The following is a 16,803-nucleotide window of genomic DNA, read 5'->3' as shown; positions in this document are numbered from 1 at the left end:
AATGGGGACCACTAAACACTGGAGTACCTGGAATTACCAGTCTAGAAGGTTCTGGGGGAAGATACCCCTCTCTTCAACTCCAACTTCAGTAATAGCTGCATTTGCACACACCAAGGAAAATGGTTTGGAAAGAGTTGTGCCCTGGTTTGTCTATTTTTTATACTCATGAATTCATAAGTAAGAAATTCAGACAGGGCATGGCTAGAATCTTCCGGAGGCTGCTTCACTCACTATCTGGTACCTGGGCTGGGATGACTCCAGGGTTGGTCATCTGGTCAGTGATTTTAGATGAAAAAATCTTACAGTGGTGTTGAAAATGTCGTCATTATACATGTAAACAAGTGCTTTTATTGAAAGCAATACAACAATATTAAAAAGCCATAATATTTAGCATTAAAAATATTTCCACTCATGGAACATTTGAAATTAATACTGCATTAGCAAATTCTAAGAATATGGTCACCATGCCTGTGAAAACAACTACAGTCAAATGCAAATAAGTTTTGTTTGCTAGTTCCCCCCCCATATGTTTGTGGTTATTAAAACCATTTGAATTGAAAATGGATCAAGGCTTAGTGTTGCTTCTATAAATATAATGAGTGTATATCCCAGATTTTCCAGGACAGCCCAGATTCCAAATGACCATGTCCTGGTTTGGGGATGGAAGGGTGTGGGCCATGCGTCTTGCCTATGTGTGGTCAGGGTCTCCTGATTGGGGTGTTAAGGGGATGGGACAGATCGTTCAGGTAACAGCAACAGAGTGAAAGGGCACAACAGCAAAAAAATGGTATTTGAACCAAACTGGCAGCCCTTGAAGAAACTTTCAAAGGTGGCGGGAATGCCTGAGACCAGCATGTGTCAAAACAACTTGATGATAGATTAGACAACTGTCTTGGAAGAGGAAGTTGGTTTTCCCGAGTCAGCAGCTTAATCACCTTCCAGTATTATCAGGGTCAAATATTTTTAGGCTTCAGGGCCTGGCCAGGTGTTTCTGAGGTGGATCTACCTCCTAGGAAGGGGTTGGTTCTGGAAGAGTGGGCCCATAGGGTCCATCTGAGGGAGCAGCCTTCATTCCTTCTTCATGTGAACCCACACAAGGACATGCCCTGTGCCCAGCAGCCCCAGAGAAGCGAGGCAGGATGCAAAAATGGTCCACAGCCAAATCTTTGCCTTTGAGGAGTTTTCATTCCAGCATGGGAGACACATAAAGTGGTAAGTTATAATTACACCTTATCAAGGATTCCTGCTGAGACAGACCCAAGCACTGAGGGGCACACAGAGGACAGAGCCACTAGCTGCGGGGTAGCTAGGGTGACTCAGGTGAGCCATTGGGCGGCAGGTCTCACACAAGCCCTTTCTAAGTCCTCTTTCCCTCAGTGGATGAATGAGAGGGCTAAGAATTGTTCCTCCTGGGTTTGTGTGAGTTCTTCTGAGGAGCCCCCTTATCCTTCCAAACTCCTTTTGCTGCCTTCCCTATCTCCTGCCCTTTAGGGACCTGTCAGAGTCCAGGCAGGAAACTGAGCCTACGCTCAGCTGGGATTTTTAGGCTTAAGGACTGAGGGACGTTGATGCCTACAGTCACTACCAGCAGAGGGGAAGCTGCTCTCAGCCTGACCTGCAGAGGCAGGGAAGAAGTGGGATCACTGGTGTCCAGACGACATCTGGAGCCCTGGACGAGGGGCTATAGAAGGGTGCAGCTGCTGCCAAAAGGGCTGTCCAGCAGGTGGGGTGTGAGAGAAATAAAAACTCACCTCTCTGTCCTCCCGACTTCCGGTTCCCCGAGAGCGCATCCCATTGGCCAACCACAGTGGGAGACCAGAAGGTAAGGGAGCCCGGTGATGTGGTCCAGTGAGGTTAGCCAGCCAGGGCTTACGACCAAATAGAGAAGACCTTAAGGTGAAACTTTAGAATTAATGGAAAACAACGAACACTCTCTTCTTTTTTCTTTCCTCCTTACCTGCTTGCCCACAGGGCATCATGCCAGGCATCGAGGAATCAGGGATCAACAAGTCAGACCTGGCTCTTCATTTTATGGAGCTTATAGTCTAGGAGGGAGACAAATATGGAGCATACAAATAAAGGGTTACAGGAACGGGATGGATGAGCTCAGGGAAACAACCCCAGGGTCTGGTTTTGATTCTCCAAAGTCGGCCACGTAGCTCCTTGCTCCTAGAATTACGGTGTCTAAAGAGATCCCATGAAAACTCTGACTTAGAGCTGATCCTAGAAAGGCCACATGATGGACCACTCGGAATTTAGAGGCAAAATGCTTCTCAGCCCCATAATCACTATCCCCCACATCCTCTGTTATTCTTTAGCATTTCTACCCCTTTTGCTTAAACTTACTCACTCTTCCTTAATATGTAACAGAAAAGAAATTCAGGAGGATGTTTTTTAACCTTGGGATTGTGGAAAACAAACAGAGCAAGATAGGGTTCCCAGTGCACAGTGAAGGAAACCATCAACAAAGCGACAAGGCAACCTACTGAATGAGAGAAGATATTTGCAAATGATATATGCAATAAAGAATTAATATCCAAAATATATAAAGAACTTATACAACTCAGTATGAAAAAAACTGGACAATCTGATAAAAACTGGGCAGAGGACCTGAATAGACATTTTTCCAAAGAAAACATACATATGGCCAACAGACAATGAAAAGATGCTCACTATCACTAATCATCAGGGAAATGCAAATCAAAACCACAATGAGATTATCACCTCACACCCATCAGGATGGCTAGTGTCAAAAAGATAAGAAATAAGTGTTGGCAAGGATATGGAGAAAAGGGAATCCTTGTGCACTGTTGGTGGGAATATAATTGGTGCAGCCACTGTGAGAAACAGTATGGAGGTTCCTCAAAAGATTAAAAACTGAAAATACAGGGGTGCCTAGCTGGCTCAGTTGGAGGAGTGTGCAACTCTTGGTCTCGGGATCATGGGTTTGAGCCCCACGTTGGGTGTAGAGATTACTAAAAACAAATAAATAAACTTAAAAAACATAAAAAATAAAAATTGAAATACAATATAACCTAGAAATTCCACTTCTGGGTATTTACCCAAAGAAAATGAAAACACGAATTCAAAAAGATATGTGCACCCCTATGTTTATTGCAGCATTATCTACAATAGCCAAGATAGGGAAGCAACCTAAGTGTCTATTGGTAGATGAATGGATAAAGAAGAGGTGTATATATACAACGGAATATTATTCAGCCAAAAAAGAATGAAATCCTGCCATTTGCTACAGCATGGTTGGACCTAGAAAGTATTATGCTAAGTGAAATAAGTCAGAGAAAGACAAAGACAAATTCCATATGATTTCACTTATACGTAGACTCTAAGAAACAAATGAACAAAGAAAACAGAACAGAAGCAGACTCATAAATACAGAGAACAAACTGGTAGTTGCCAGAGGTGGGGGTGGGGAGAATGGGCAAAATAGGTGAAGGCGATTGAGAGCTACAGACTTCCAGTTATAAAATAAGTAAGTCACGGTGATGGAAAGTACCGCATGGGGATATAGTCAACAGTATTGTAATAACTTTGTAAGGTGACAGATGGTGACTACACTTATGGTGAACATTTCATGATGTATAAAAATCTCAAATCACTATGTTGTAACCTGAGACTAATATGTATGTGAACTGTACTTTTATATTTAATTTTTTAAAAAATAATCTGATAATACCTCAAAAAAAGAAGAAAAAAAGACCGGGTATCCAGAAGCCATAACAAAAAATACAGATATATTCAGTTACATTTTTAAATATTGAGGCAAAGATCATAAACTCAATAGAAAAATAATAGGCTAGGAAAAAAATAGCTGACACTTGACAAGGTATATATCCTTAATAGACAATTTGAAAAGCACAAGACAAGCAACTCAAAAATGGACAAAGAAGAATGCTCATAGCAGCTTTATTTACAATCTCCCCAAACTGGAGGCAGCTACGATGTCCTTCAATCGGACATCAAATGGATAAACAAACTGTAGTACATCCAAAGAATAGGATATAATTCTGGGATAGATACATATATTTTTAAAAGTATTAAGTCACAGGCTCAGCCAGTTAAGCATCCAACTCTTGATCTCAGCTCGGGTCTTGAACTCAGGGTCATGAGGTCAAGCCCCATGTTGGGCTCCATGCTGGGCATGGAGCCAACTTAAAAAAAAAAAAAAAGTATCAAGTCACAAAAAGACAATAGAACTTAAATACATATTGCTCAATGAAGAAGGCAATTTGAAAAGGCGACATACTTTAGGATTCCAGTGATATGAGATCTGGTAAAGCCAAACTAGAGAGACAGTAAGAAGAGTGATTGTCGGGGGTTGATAGGAGGGGGTAGAGGCTTGGACAGATGAAGAGGGACTTTTTAGGGTGGTGAGACTATTCTATATTGTACTGTGACTATAGGTACAGGACACTATACATTTATCAAAACCCATAGAACTTTAAAGCACAAAGGGTAAACCAGTATACACAAATTAAAGAAAAATCATTTAGGAGGTCAAGGGATACCAGGATAGAATGTAGACTGTCACAAAATAATCTGTATTACAAATGTATTAAAACATCTTCCTGAAGTAGGTGGGGGAAAACATGGTGACCTAAGTAGCTTAGGAAACGAGTGGAATTGTAAAACTAAACGCAAAAAGAATTGCACAGAAAACTGTATTCTTGTTGATGAAGTTGTTTTCCATCAGGTGATGGGGTTAACAATTCTGATACTGTTTTTTATATTCTGATATATAATATATATATTTTATATTCTGATATATAAAATATAAAATATATTTTATATTTATTATTCTGATACTGAGATTTTTATACATCATGAAATGTTCACCATAAGTGTAGTCACCATCTGTCACCTTACAAAGTTATTACAATACTGTTGACTATACCCCTATGCTGGAAATGAACAATTGAGTAAATATTGGTGGATGGTGGGAGCCAGGCTTCTCACTGTTGGAGTGGTCATTTACCAATAAGCAAAGGGAGGAGACTAGAATGATCCATGTGGTTGTGGACTAGAGTTGCAGACACAGAAATGAAATCCTGTTCATATAGAACTATTTATAGACATGTATATGTACCCTGGCTTGTGGCACACATATATTTCCTTGCTTTGTCAGCTGAGAGGACCTAGAAGCAGCAACACCCAACTAACAATGAGCATATCTTATGCTCTGACCTTGGTTGCTAATACCATTCTCTAATAAAGAAACCAAGACTCCTTGGAGAAGCAGCTGATTCTAGCATAAGGGCAAGGAATATACAAGAGAAACCAGGAGGATCTTGTAGTGCCAGAAAGTAAGGAAGTACTCGGGCACCTGGGTGGCTCAGTCGTCTGGGCGTCTGACTTCGGCTCAGGTCATGATCTCAGGGTCCTGGGATCGAGTCCCGTGCCAGCTCCATGCTGGCTTTGTGCTCAGCGGGGAGTCTGCTTGTCCCTCTGCACCACCCCCCCATTCTCTTTCTCTCTCTCAAATAAATAAATAAAATCTTGGGACACCTGGGTGGCTCAGTTGGTTAAGTGTCTGCCTTTGGCTCAGGTCATGGTCCTGGGGTCCTGGGATCGAGCCCCACATCAGGCTCCCTGCTCAGTGGGGAGTCTTCTTCTCCCTCTCCCCCACTTGTGCTCTCTCTCTCTCAAATAAATAAATAAAATCTTAAAAAAAAAAAAAGAAAGTAAGGAAATACTTATAAAAACAAAAAAACAAAAACCACCTTGATGGGGATATGTCAAAGGGACATGGAAGCCAATTGAAAGAGATCCCAATGGTGAAACCTGGAACAATATGAACAATGAAAATAAAGTAGTATTGGATTAAACCCAGAGTGTAAATATCCATGCATCTCTATGGATATAAATGAATGATTAAATAATTAAATGAGGGAGAGGAGACAAATCCCTCATGCAGAAGAACTCCAAATAATTTACGAAGTCTCTGCCCTCAAGGACGTGGAGCATAACTCCCCACTCCTTACGTGTGGGCTGTTCCTAGTGACTTCCTTCCAAAGAGTACAGTATGGAAAAGTGGCAGGGAAGAATAACTTTGTAGTGGAGAAATCTGACAGACACAACCTCAGCCAGGTGATCAAGGTCAATAACAAAAGTGATAAATCATGTTGATGGTATGTGCTCTAACACCCATCTGGTCGTGAGAAAAAGATCAGACAAATCTCAGTACAGGGACATTTTAAAAAATGCCTGACTAGTACTCCTCAAAACTGCAAAGGTCATCAAAAACAAGGAAAGTCTGAGAAGCTGTCAAAGCCAAGGGGAGCCTAAGGAGATGAAACAACTAACTGTAAAGTGGGATCCTGCATGGGATCCTGGAACAGAAAAAGGACATTAGGTAAAAACTAAGGAAATCTGGATAAAGTGTGGACTTTAATAAAAATGTATTGATATTAGTTCATTCATGGTAACAAATGTATTAGTTCATTAGTTGTAACAAATGTACAGTAGTAATGTGAGATGTTATTAATAGGGGAAACTGGGTTTGGCCTATATGGGAATTTGTATTCCTATATGGGCCTGTATGGAATCTGTACCAATTTCATAATTTTTCTGCAAAACTAAAACTGTTGTTAAAATAAAGTGCTTTATAAAATAATAAGATAAAATAAAAATTTTTTAAATGATAGGCAAGAATACAAATAGGCAATTTGTAGACAAGAATATGCGAGTAGTCAATAAACATGGAAAAAATATCCCAACCCCTGGGGTCTTCATAGAAATGTGGACAAAACAACAATGGCTTACTCTTTTTCACACATGAAATTAGCGTAAACTATAGAGAGCGATGCTATTTTACTCTGGCTGAGAGGCAGTTTTGCAGTAAAGTGGACACACTCATTTCTTGCTGGTAAAAGTGTAAATTCCTAAAACTTTTGGAAAATAATCTGGGACTGTCTACTAAAAATGCACTTAACTTTGGAGGCCGTATTCCACCTCAGGGACTCTTCCCGAAATAATAGCGCTGGTGCATGCAAACAAAAGGACACTTTTTGAAGCCTGATTGGAAGATGTGGAAATCAGAAGAGAATAGCTGAATCAGTTACAGTTTACCCATCCTGCAGAAGATTTAGCTAGTTAAAATAAATGATGGGTAAGGTCCCTATGGATTGGTCTGGAGGGATTCCATGAGAGATGAAGAGGAAGAAGTTGCAGATTCATGTTTATGGCCCTGGTTCCATTCCACACGACAACACAATATACAGATTTGTGTGTGTGAGGTTAGGTATGGATGCAGTGGTGTTTATCCACAAGAGTGTCAGGGAAGGGTGGGCTGAGCCATCATCTTTTTCCTTATACCGCTCTGTATTGTTTAGAATACAAAACAAGTATGTGTTACTTTTTAATTTTAAGAAATTTAATAAAATTTGAATGGAAAAATTTAATGGTCACATAGGAGGCAGAGTGCTTTCCCCACCCACCCAGGATACCCAATCTTAATCCCTGGAACCTGAGGATATGTTACTTTACATGGCAAAAAGTTTCAAGTGACATTTGCAAGTGTGAGTAAATATTTTAAAATGGGGGGAGTATCCTAGATTTTCCAAGTGAGTCCAATGTGATCACAAGGGTCCCTCGAAGAAGCAGGCAGAAGGGTCCCATCCAGAGTAGGACAGAGCAGAGGTTGTAGTGATGCAAGCCAAGGGGCCACCAGCCAAGGAACGCAGATGGCCTCTGGAAGCTCAGAGAAGCAAGGAAATGAATTCTCCCCCAGAGTCTACAGAAGGAACACATTCATGCTGACATCTTATTTTTAGGATTTCTGATCTCCAGAATTGTAAGCACATACATTTGTGCTGTTTTAAACCACTGAGACTGTGGTACTTTGTTAGAGCGACAAGAAGAAATAAATACAGGGTCACATTTAAGATATCCATCACTTTTACTTTAGTATTTTGAGTTCCTAAAGGAAGATTTTTATGGGGTTAAAAAAAAAAGTAGCCCATTGCTTTTAGTGCAGAGTCTGCTGGAGATTCTCTCTTGCCCCCTCCCCCTCTGCTCCTCCCCCTGCTCACACGCACTCTCTCCCTCTGAAAGAAAGAAAGAAAGAAAGAAAGAAAGAGAGAAAGAGAGAAAGAGAGAAAGGAAACCTTAAAAAAAGAAAGTACCCCAAGTATCTCAGATTTCAGCCGGGGAGGAGTCAGTCCCATAGGAGAGAAGTGTGAAGAAAATCTTCAAAGATCATAAAGTTTGTTGAGGATGGCAGTGGTCCTCAACCCTGGCTATGCAGCAGATCAGAATCAGCTGAGGACACTTAGAACACTCCTCTCCAGGGGGCGGGAGGCTCTCACCCAGGCTCACGGGGGGACATGCATGAGGACGCTTCACTGCAGAACTGCTGGGGCAGGAGAACAGCTAGAGGCAATACAGGTGTCCATCTCTAGGAGATGAAAAGCAAAGTGTGAGAGATACTGTGCAGAAAGGAGAAGCCATGAATAGATATTCATGTGTCAATAAAGACAACCTTAAAACATAGTACTGAGGGGAGAAAGGTGAAAAACAATGAAATTTATGAATCTACATTAAGAACACAAAGAACCAAAGAACATTACACATTTATAGGCATATATGCACACTTAAGAACATATATAAAGCCCATGGGGTACCCTTGGGGAGGGGGGTGAGAGTAGGGATCAGGGACCAAGAGGTCGAAGGAAATAAAAATCAAGGCTCTGTGAATAACCCGGTGCTGGTAAAATGGTACACATGACAGAGTCTGACCAATTCAGTTGAGCACCTGGGCTCCAAAACAGAAGAGAGGATTTAGGTCAATGAGATCCAGCTCAGGCCTGGGGCTTGGTCATTTTTTTGTTTTAAGATTTATTTGTTTGTTTTAGAGAGGGAGAAAGAGAGAGAGAGTCTGAGTGGCAGGGGTAGAGAGAGAGGGAGAGGGAGAGAGAATCCCAAGCAGACTCAGCGAGGAGCCAGAGCTGGGCTCAATCCCACAACCCATGAGATCATGACCTGAGCAGAAACCAAGAGTTAGCCGCTTAACCAACTGAGCCACCCAGGCACCCCAGGGCTTGGTCATTTTAAAAATCTCCAGAGATGATTCTGATGTACCTCCAGGTCTGAGAACCTGAGGCTTCTGCTGAACACAGGCAGTTCTGTGAACAACCATCTAGAGAGGAGGAGGCTCGGGAGAGAAGGGGAGGTAGTGGGAGAGACACGGATCCAGAAAATGGCAGCTCTTGTGTTAGGATGATGGCATTATGGGAAATCCCCTTCCTGTATCTCTATACTACTCTGAATGATGTTACATTGCTTTTATGTATTTCCAATGCCATTGACTTTTTTGTTTTTAAGTAGTTCAGAGTTTCTAGGGAGAGTTAAGGGCCATGAGGGAACTCAACAGCCACTTGAGATTTTAAAGCTCAGACTGAATAGTAGCAGTTGCCAAATTTAGAAAAAATCAATGTTAAAATGCAGTTGAAACAAGAGTTAACTCTTTAAGGTAGGAAGAAATCTTAACAGTTATACTTAAAACATTTATCCTTGTATGTAGCATTTCACAGTTGAAATACAGGAAGTACATTTAATATTTGCTATCTAAATACATGATATACTTATAAAAAGCAAAGTGAGTGTATCGAATGGGGACAACAGATTAGGCTGGGTCCTCCCAAAGCAGGTGTGAGATGATGAAAGGTGCGAGAAATTTATTAGGAGAAACATCTGTGAGAGAAAACCCGAGAGGGAGCCGGAAGAGGCTGGGGGAGCCTGCCTTCAGACCATAATGTGGGTCCGGCAGTAAGTGATGGAGAGACGGAAGGAGGGCACTCTGCGGGGCATGGGGGGGGGTACTGACTAAGATTGCCTGGCAATCTAAGGAAGGATTGCATGCCTGTGAGGGAGTTCCCAAACCAGGCACCAAGTAGAGGAGACCACGCCCCCTGGCGATGAGCCTGCTCCCTCACTGGCTGGAAGCATCCTTGGGAGGCGTGGTCTTAGTGTGAACACGTGAAAGATTTCAGAGCTCGCCTCTGCGGTTGTTGGTCAGTTGCGCTCCCTGCAGTTGGGTATGAGTGATGCCCTCTCATGGCCACCGCTGGCATCCTCAGTTTTGTCCGCAAGTGTTTGTGAACTAAGCCTAATGTCTATGCTTGGACTATGGAAACGACATCATTCTTGGAGTGGTGGCACCTCTTATTTAGTGAGGACAGTAACTAACAGGAAGAATTTAAATTTTTTCTACGACTTGCCTGAAACTTTCACTCAGCTTGTTTTTCGTGATGACAAGATCAAGGACCATGGAAAGCAGAGGACAAAGACATGTAATAGAGCTGCTCCAAGGGAAAGATGGCAGGAGGAAAAGACTGGGTCCTGGGCAGTAGAAAGAGATAGGACAAGATTCCTGAGATTGGTGGCTTTCTAAGTATTAATAGACCTGGTCCTATTCTTATAACTGCCCAGAGAATATAGCAGGGCTGCAAAGGACCCTGGGTGCTCCCTTTAAGAATATCAGCACTGGGCGCCTGGGTGGCTCAGGCGTTAAGTGTCTGCCTTCGGCTCAGGTCATGATCCCAGGGTCCTGGGATCGAGTCCCGCATCGGGCTCCCTGCTCAGCGGGAAGCCTGCTTCTCCCTCTCCCACTCCCCTGCTTGTGTTCCTGCTCTCGCTCTCTCTCTGTCAAATAAATAAATAAAATCTTAAAAAAAAAAAAAAAGACTATCAGCACTGATCATCCTGAATCAAAGACGATAGGCCTTGCCTTGTTGGAACACCATGCTGGTCTCCTGCATACTATGCAACATTAGGGAGAGGGTTGGAACACCAATAATGCCTGGAATTGACCTTCCACCCAGTTTGGCAGGGTGGAGGCTTGGAAACTGAATTTGATGCAAACAAAGTAAAAACAAAGTGTTTTGTCTCTGGCACACCCATATTTATGGAGTACGAGTCATTGCACTTTCATACTTCTTTTTCATGTGGGCGGTGGGAAGTCCATTTTCAGTCATTTTGAGGGCACCCTCCTCTTAGGGTTGTGCTAGGGCCCGGGGCACAGAGGGTTGAGCAGTCTTTTGGCCTGCAGCCTCTGTTGTGCAGCTTTGCCCTTCCTCGGCCCATCTCCGACGATCGAGGCATCTGAGTGGGTCACCCATGTCCGGTGTCCTGCCATGTGGTGGGCTGTCCCACTGAGACCATCTGCTGCCTCTATCCTGCTCACCAACACCAGTATTTCATACTGCTTCCCAATTCTCAAACCTACACACCAGAATTAGAGTAATGCTACCTAGAATAATGCAACTATCAAATTCCAAATTTTCAGTAGCTTGGAAAATAAGTTTATCTCGTGCTCACATAAAAGTCCGGGACGGGAATTCTCTGGTTGGCAGATGGCTTTCAGGAACCAGGGGCCTTTCATCTGGTGGCTCCTCTCTCCAAGAGCCTTAAAGTTCTCCAGACCCACCCAATGGCTTGTGCATATATATGAGAGAGAAAATGGAGAAATGCATAAGTTCCTTCACCAGGAAATGCCACAAACTGCTTCTACTCATCGTCGATTGGCAACTAGTCACGTGGTCCCCTCTAGATGCAGGGGAGTCTGGGATATGTAGTTCCCAGCTGGGCAACACTATAATACGGAAGGGGAATGTGAGGGAGCGTGAGTCTTTGCTGTACGAGTAGCCACGGTTGTCACACCTTCCACAGCCCCAGTTCTAGCTAATAACCACACTTCCTACTTCTCTGGAAAATAGAACCATTCCAATCTTTCCTTATCTTCCTACCACCAAATCCACCGGGATATGTATCCACACTCTCTGCCTTCTCTCTTGTCCCGAGTGTAACAGGATGTCACATGGTCCTTTCCTTGTTGTCCACATTTTGATGGAAGACAGAGACAAAAAACAATGCCATAGGCGCTAAGTACTCCTCAGTCCTAAAGTGGAGGACTAGTCTACAGTGGAAGGCAGCCCCTAGCATAACTCCTCACGGGCCTCATCTCCTGGGACTCCTGCATTTCTGTAGTTGCCTCCTCTTGAGTGTGGACTAAGCCTAGTGATTCACTCCTCATGAATAGAATACCGTACAAGTGACGGATGTCATTATGAGATTAGGTTATTAGACTGCAGCCTCCGTTGGGCTCCCTTGCTCATTCTGGGTTAATCCAGCTGCCATGTTGTGAGCTGCCCTAGGAAGAGGCCCACCTGGCAAAGAACTGACGTCTCTGGCCAACAGTCAGTGAGGACCCGAGGCCTGCCAACAGCCATGAAAGTGAGCTTGGAAGTGGACCCTCCCCAGTCAAGCCTTGAAATGACCACAGCCTGAAACGACATCTTGATTGCAGCCTTGGGAGAGAGCCTGAGCCTAAGGCATCCAGCTAAACTGTGCTTTGCTGACTCACAGTATATCAGTTTGCCGGGGTCGCCATAACAAAGTCCCACAGACTGGGTGGCTTAGACAACAGACGTTATGTTTCTTTTCTCACAGTTCTGGGGGCTGGAAGTCTAAGATCAAAGTGTTGGCAGGTTTGGTTTCTTCCGAAGCCTCTGTCCTGGGCTTGCAGATGGCCACCTTCCCCCTGTGTCCTCACATGGCCTCTCCTCTGTACTCAACAACCCCTGGTACCTATCCCACTTCTTATAAGGATGCCAGTCATACTGGATCATGGCCCACCTTATGACCTCGTTTAATCTTACCTACCTCTTTAAAGACACTATCTCCAAATCCAATTACCTTCCAAAGTACTGGAGGGGTAGGGTTTCGACATATGAATTTTGGAGGGACACAGCTCAATCCTTAACACACAGTAACTGTGAGATAATAAATGTTTATTGTTTTAAGTGCTAAAATTTGGGGTAATTTGGTACACAGAAATGGATAACAAATACAAACACCTAGGTGAGACTTTCTAAGAGACTGTGACGCTGGCTCTGCTCATAACCCACCCCTCCAAGCATCTCCAAGAAGGCTGGGGGTTCACTGGTCATGGAAGCAGGTGGTGGTGAGGCTTTCCATAAAGAGAGATGTATGTCAGTGTGCTGAGCTGTGCACCCCCTGTTAAGGAAGGGAAGGAATACATTCACCTCACCTTAACTAGTGTGGGAAGTGATGGGGTTCAGGACATGCTACCCCAAAATATGGCACCTTGGCATTGTTAAGAAGAAAACCACAGGTCCAAAATGGAGTCACTGGTGCTAGGACCATACCACCAAACCACAGCTTAATGACGAATGTAATTGCTGTTTCAACCTTTCCCAGGAATGTAATCTTAACCAGTCAGTCTGGAATTTCCTGATCGGCACGTGAGGTGATCCACCTGATAAGAACCCCTCTCTCCCAACATCTAGTGCCGCTCTGCTAGAGGGAGGTGACTTTGCCCAAAATAATCCTTTTGTTGTTGTTTACGACTTCTTTGTCCCACCTCTGCTCTGCCTTTAAAAAAAACCTTCTGTCTAGTACAGCTGCTTGAAGCTCTTTTCTGTTTGCTAGGTGGGATGCTGCCCAATTTGCAAATCATAGAATAAAGTCAATTAGATCTTCAGATTTACTCAGTTGAATTTTGTTTGTTTTGTTTTTGGGGGTTTTTTTGGAGTGACAATAAAAGGAAACCTCATTTAGAATGGAGCCGGGAGGCCAGCAGGGGGAGCCCTCACACCCTACCATTCCACAGGGTCAGTCACAGACCCAACAGAAGGCGATCCCCTAACCTTGGCACCTGGATACCCCTTTACTCTCCCAGCAAGAGTAAGAAAGCCTTTCCTCCTCCCCAGCAACAGCCCAGCCAATGAGACACTGTCCCAACAAAAAGCCACTGCACTTCAAACTCCCAGTTTACTCAATGGACTTTTTGTTTATACCAGCCATCCAGTTTCTCCTTTCCTCCATAAAAGAGCATTCCTCACCTTTGTTCTCTGGACTTGCCAATGGTTTTGCCTTAGCTTATTTGTCCTGGATTGCAGACTTCTGCTATTCCCGACAAAACTCATTTTTGCTGGTAAAATAACTGGTATTTTTATTCTTAAGGTTAACTTTTTTTAAACAGCATATTGGATATTTTAAGCTGGAGGTGTATGAGAAAACAGCAGAAGCTGCAAGTTCACTTTGACCTGCCCCTGCCCTTCTCTGAATTGGTCCTAAAGCCGTCCTGTGAGAGGTGCCCTCCCTACAACCGGAGGAAAGGAGCATCCTAGTATCTGAAGACAATAGGACACTGTAGTGGCTGCAAATTTTCCCTTCTTCCCTACTACAACTCCTTGGCTGCCCTAATAATTAAATTGACATAAGACAGATTAACAAGAGGAAAACAAACAAAAGTTTAATAACATGTGTACCTCCAGTATACGTGGGAGAGACCCAGGAAAATGAGGGAACTCTCCAAAATGGCTGAAGCCATCACCTTAATTACCATCTCAAGCTAAAGACCAAGGAAGATGTTGAGGCAGGGAGTCTGTTATGGGAGATTTCCAGGAAAAGCACAATGAACAAGGATAAGGTTGCTATGCAGATTTAATCTATCACCTTCCTCATCAATAAGAATTTCTAAACATTTAGTTATCCTGCTCTCCATCTTACAGACAGGGAGGCGCCCTTACTAATGGACATGCCTCTTCTAAATCTAAATGTCCCTTATGAAAGGGAAATGTCTCAGTTTTCAAAGCTTCTTCTGTGTCTGCAGTTTCTTAAAAACAACCAGCTTAAAATAATATGTCAAAGAAGCATATCTTGGGTGGCAAAATCTGCTCCCCTTCAACACCAACAAGAACTCTAATAAACAGGCCTCACCCACCAGTTCATGACACTTACTTCATACTCCTCAATCTATCATATTTCTACACAATTTCATCTATCCCACTCTTCATCAGATGTGGCATAAAAATACACAGGTCTTCATTTCCTTATGAAGGCTCCTATGTCATGTAAAACTCACCACAAATAAATCTGTATGTTTTTCTCCTGTTCGTGTCTTTGTCAGTTTAATTTTCAGACCTAGCTGGTACCCTAAGAGGGTCAAGGAAAACATTTTCCTTCCCTACAGAAGCTTTGAGAGAACACTTGGAGAGTCTGAAGTGTGTCCTCTGGGTCTGGGCGGGGAAGAGTGGCTGGTATCTGACCCTACCTGGGAACTCTAAAAGGGAGGGTGACTCTCTTGAGGGTGGCTCTACCAGGCTGCAGATCTGAGAGGGCAAGAGGTGAGCATCTGAAGAGTAGCAGACCATGCCACCCCCAATATGCCACTTTGGTATAAGGATTATTTTGAGCTAAAGGCAATTGAGAAGAAGCAGATACAAGAAAAGCTCCCTGCCCTCCCCCTATTTGCCTAAAAGCAGGACATTTGTAAAGGTTTTCCCCCTGCCCTCTCTACCAGGAAGGACAGAAGTTAATCACTGGAGATAACTCTAGACTCTTATAAGCACCAAAGGAATCTATGTAACAAACCTTGCTAAAAGTAGCCTTTATTTCCCCATATATTTGCTTTCCCACAATTTGCCATCGCTGGGAGCTCAAAGTTCTTTTCCTTTGTCTCGTCACTTCTCTAAAACTTTCTTGTTCTTTTGTCATGCTGTATAAGCCTAAGTTCTAACCACCCCTTTGAGTTACTCATGGCTGAGTGCTCCCCATGCAAATGTACGTTACTAAACTTCTATTTGTTTTCTGTTATTATTCTGTCTTTTGTCAGTCTAATTTCCAGGCCCCCAGCCAAAGAACCAAAGATGGGCAGAGGAAAAAGCTCCTTAAACGTGACTGCTTATCACGTCACCTGGGCCTCTTGTTAACTTGTAGATTCTGATTCAACAGGTGAGGGGATCCTAAGTTCTCCATTTTGGATAGGTGACACCTGGGCTGCTGGCCCATGGCCTGCACTGACTTGGAAGATGGTAAGCAGAAAGTGGGAGGGGGCACCCCGAGTGGGTAAAATACCCCTAGAGATGGAGAAAGAATAAGTGGTTTCCTGTCTGCACCCTCATGAGGCTAGCCGGTGCCATAAGCTGGGAGCAAGCCAGATGAAGTGGTCCCTGCCACCATGAGACCTTTCCAGGCACTTCAGCTCTGTTGCCGCTCTCCAACTCCCAAGGCTGCCGCCCCAAACCTGCCCTCCTTCTCCGGTAAGATCAGTTCCTCTCTCTGTTAGAGCCTCCCCAGCCACACACCAATACACGGCTCTTCTCTAACAAAGCAAAGCAAAGCAAAGCAAACCCTTTCTCTACCCCCTGCCCCCTTCAACCACAGTTCCCAGTAAAATTTCCACATTTTCTCCACTTCATTGCCCTACATTCATTTTAAAAACACACACACACACATTTAAATTGGGAAATATGTATACAAAGGAAGGTAAAAAAAAGGTTTTTTGTTCCCTGGACAAGTAACCAGTTTCTCTGAGGCTTCTTTTTCTTACCGTACAAGGATACAGCCTTGCTGTGTTTTGAGAGCACTAAATAAAATAACTCTGCCAAGTATCAAAGGCACAAAGTAGGTCTTCAATAAACTACCTTAGGTAGTTTAAGGTAAGAAACCCACCTGGCTCCAGGTAGAGCAGGGCTGGCATCGGCCCAGGCAAGTCTAGGCACGTCCCTGGATTTCTCTCTGCCTCCCTGCCCCCACCTAGTCCCATCAGCTCATGGCCTCCATTCTCTGTGGCCTGGGCTTGAGCTGAGGATTGCAAAATGGAATCAGCAAGGAAAGGGCAGGAATGAGAGGCCAACAGACCTTGTATTCTACCCCCCAGCCCCCAGCAAGCTCACTAAAGCACAATCTATCCCTCGGATCCCAGGGGTCTGGTAATTTCTTGATCTCTCTCCTGTTAAATAATAAAAATTCAACTGAGTA

The sequence above is a fragment of the Halichoerus grypus genome, chromosome 5 (genome assembly GCF_964656455.1).
Source record: "Halichoerus grypus chromosome 5, mHalGry1.hap1.1, whole genome shotgun sequence".
Lineage (NCBI taxonomy): Eukaryota > Metazoa > Chordata > Mammalia > Carnivora > Phocidae > Halichoerus > Halichoerus grypus.
This window is presented reverse-complemented; position numbering follows the sequence as displayed.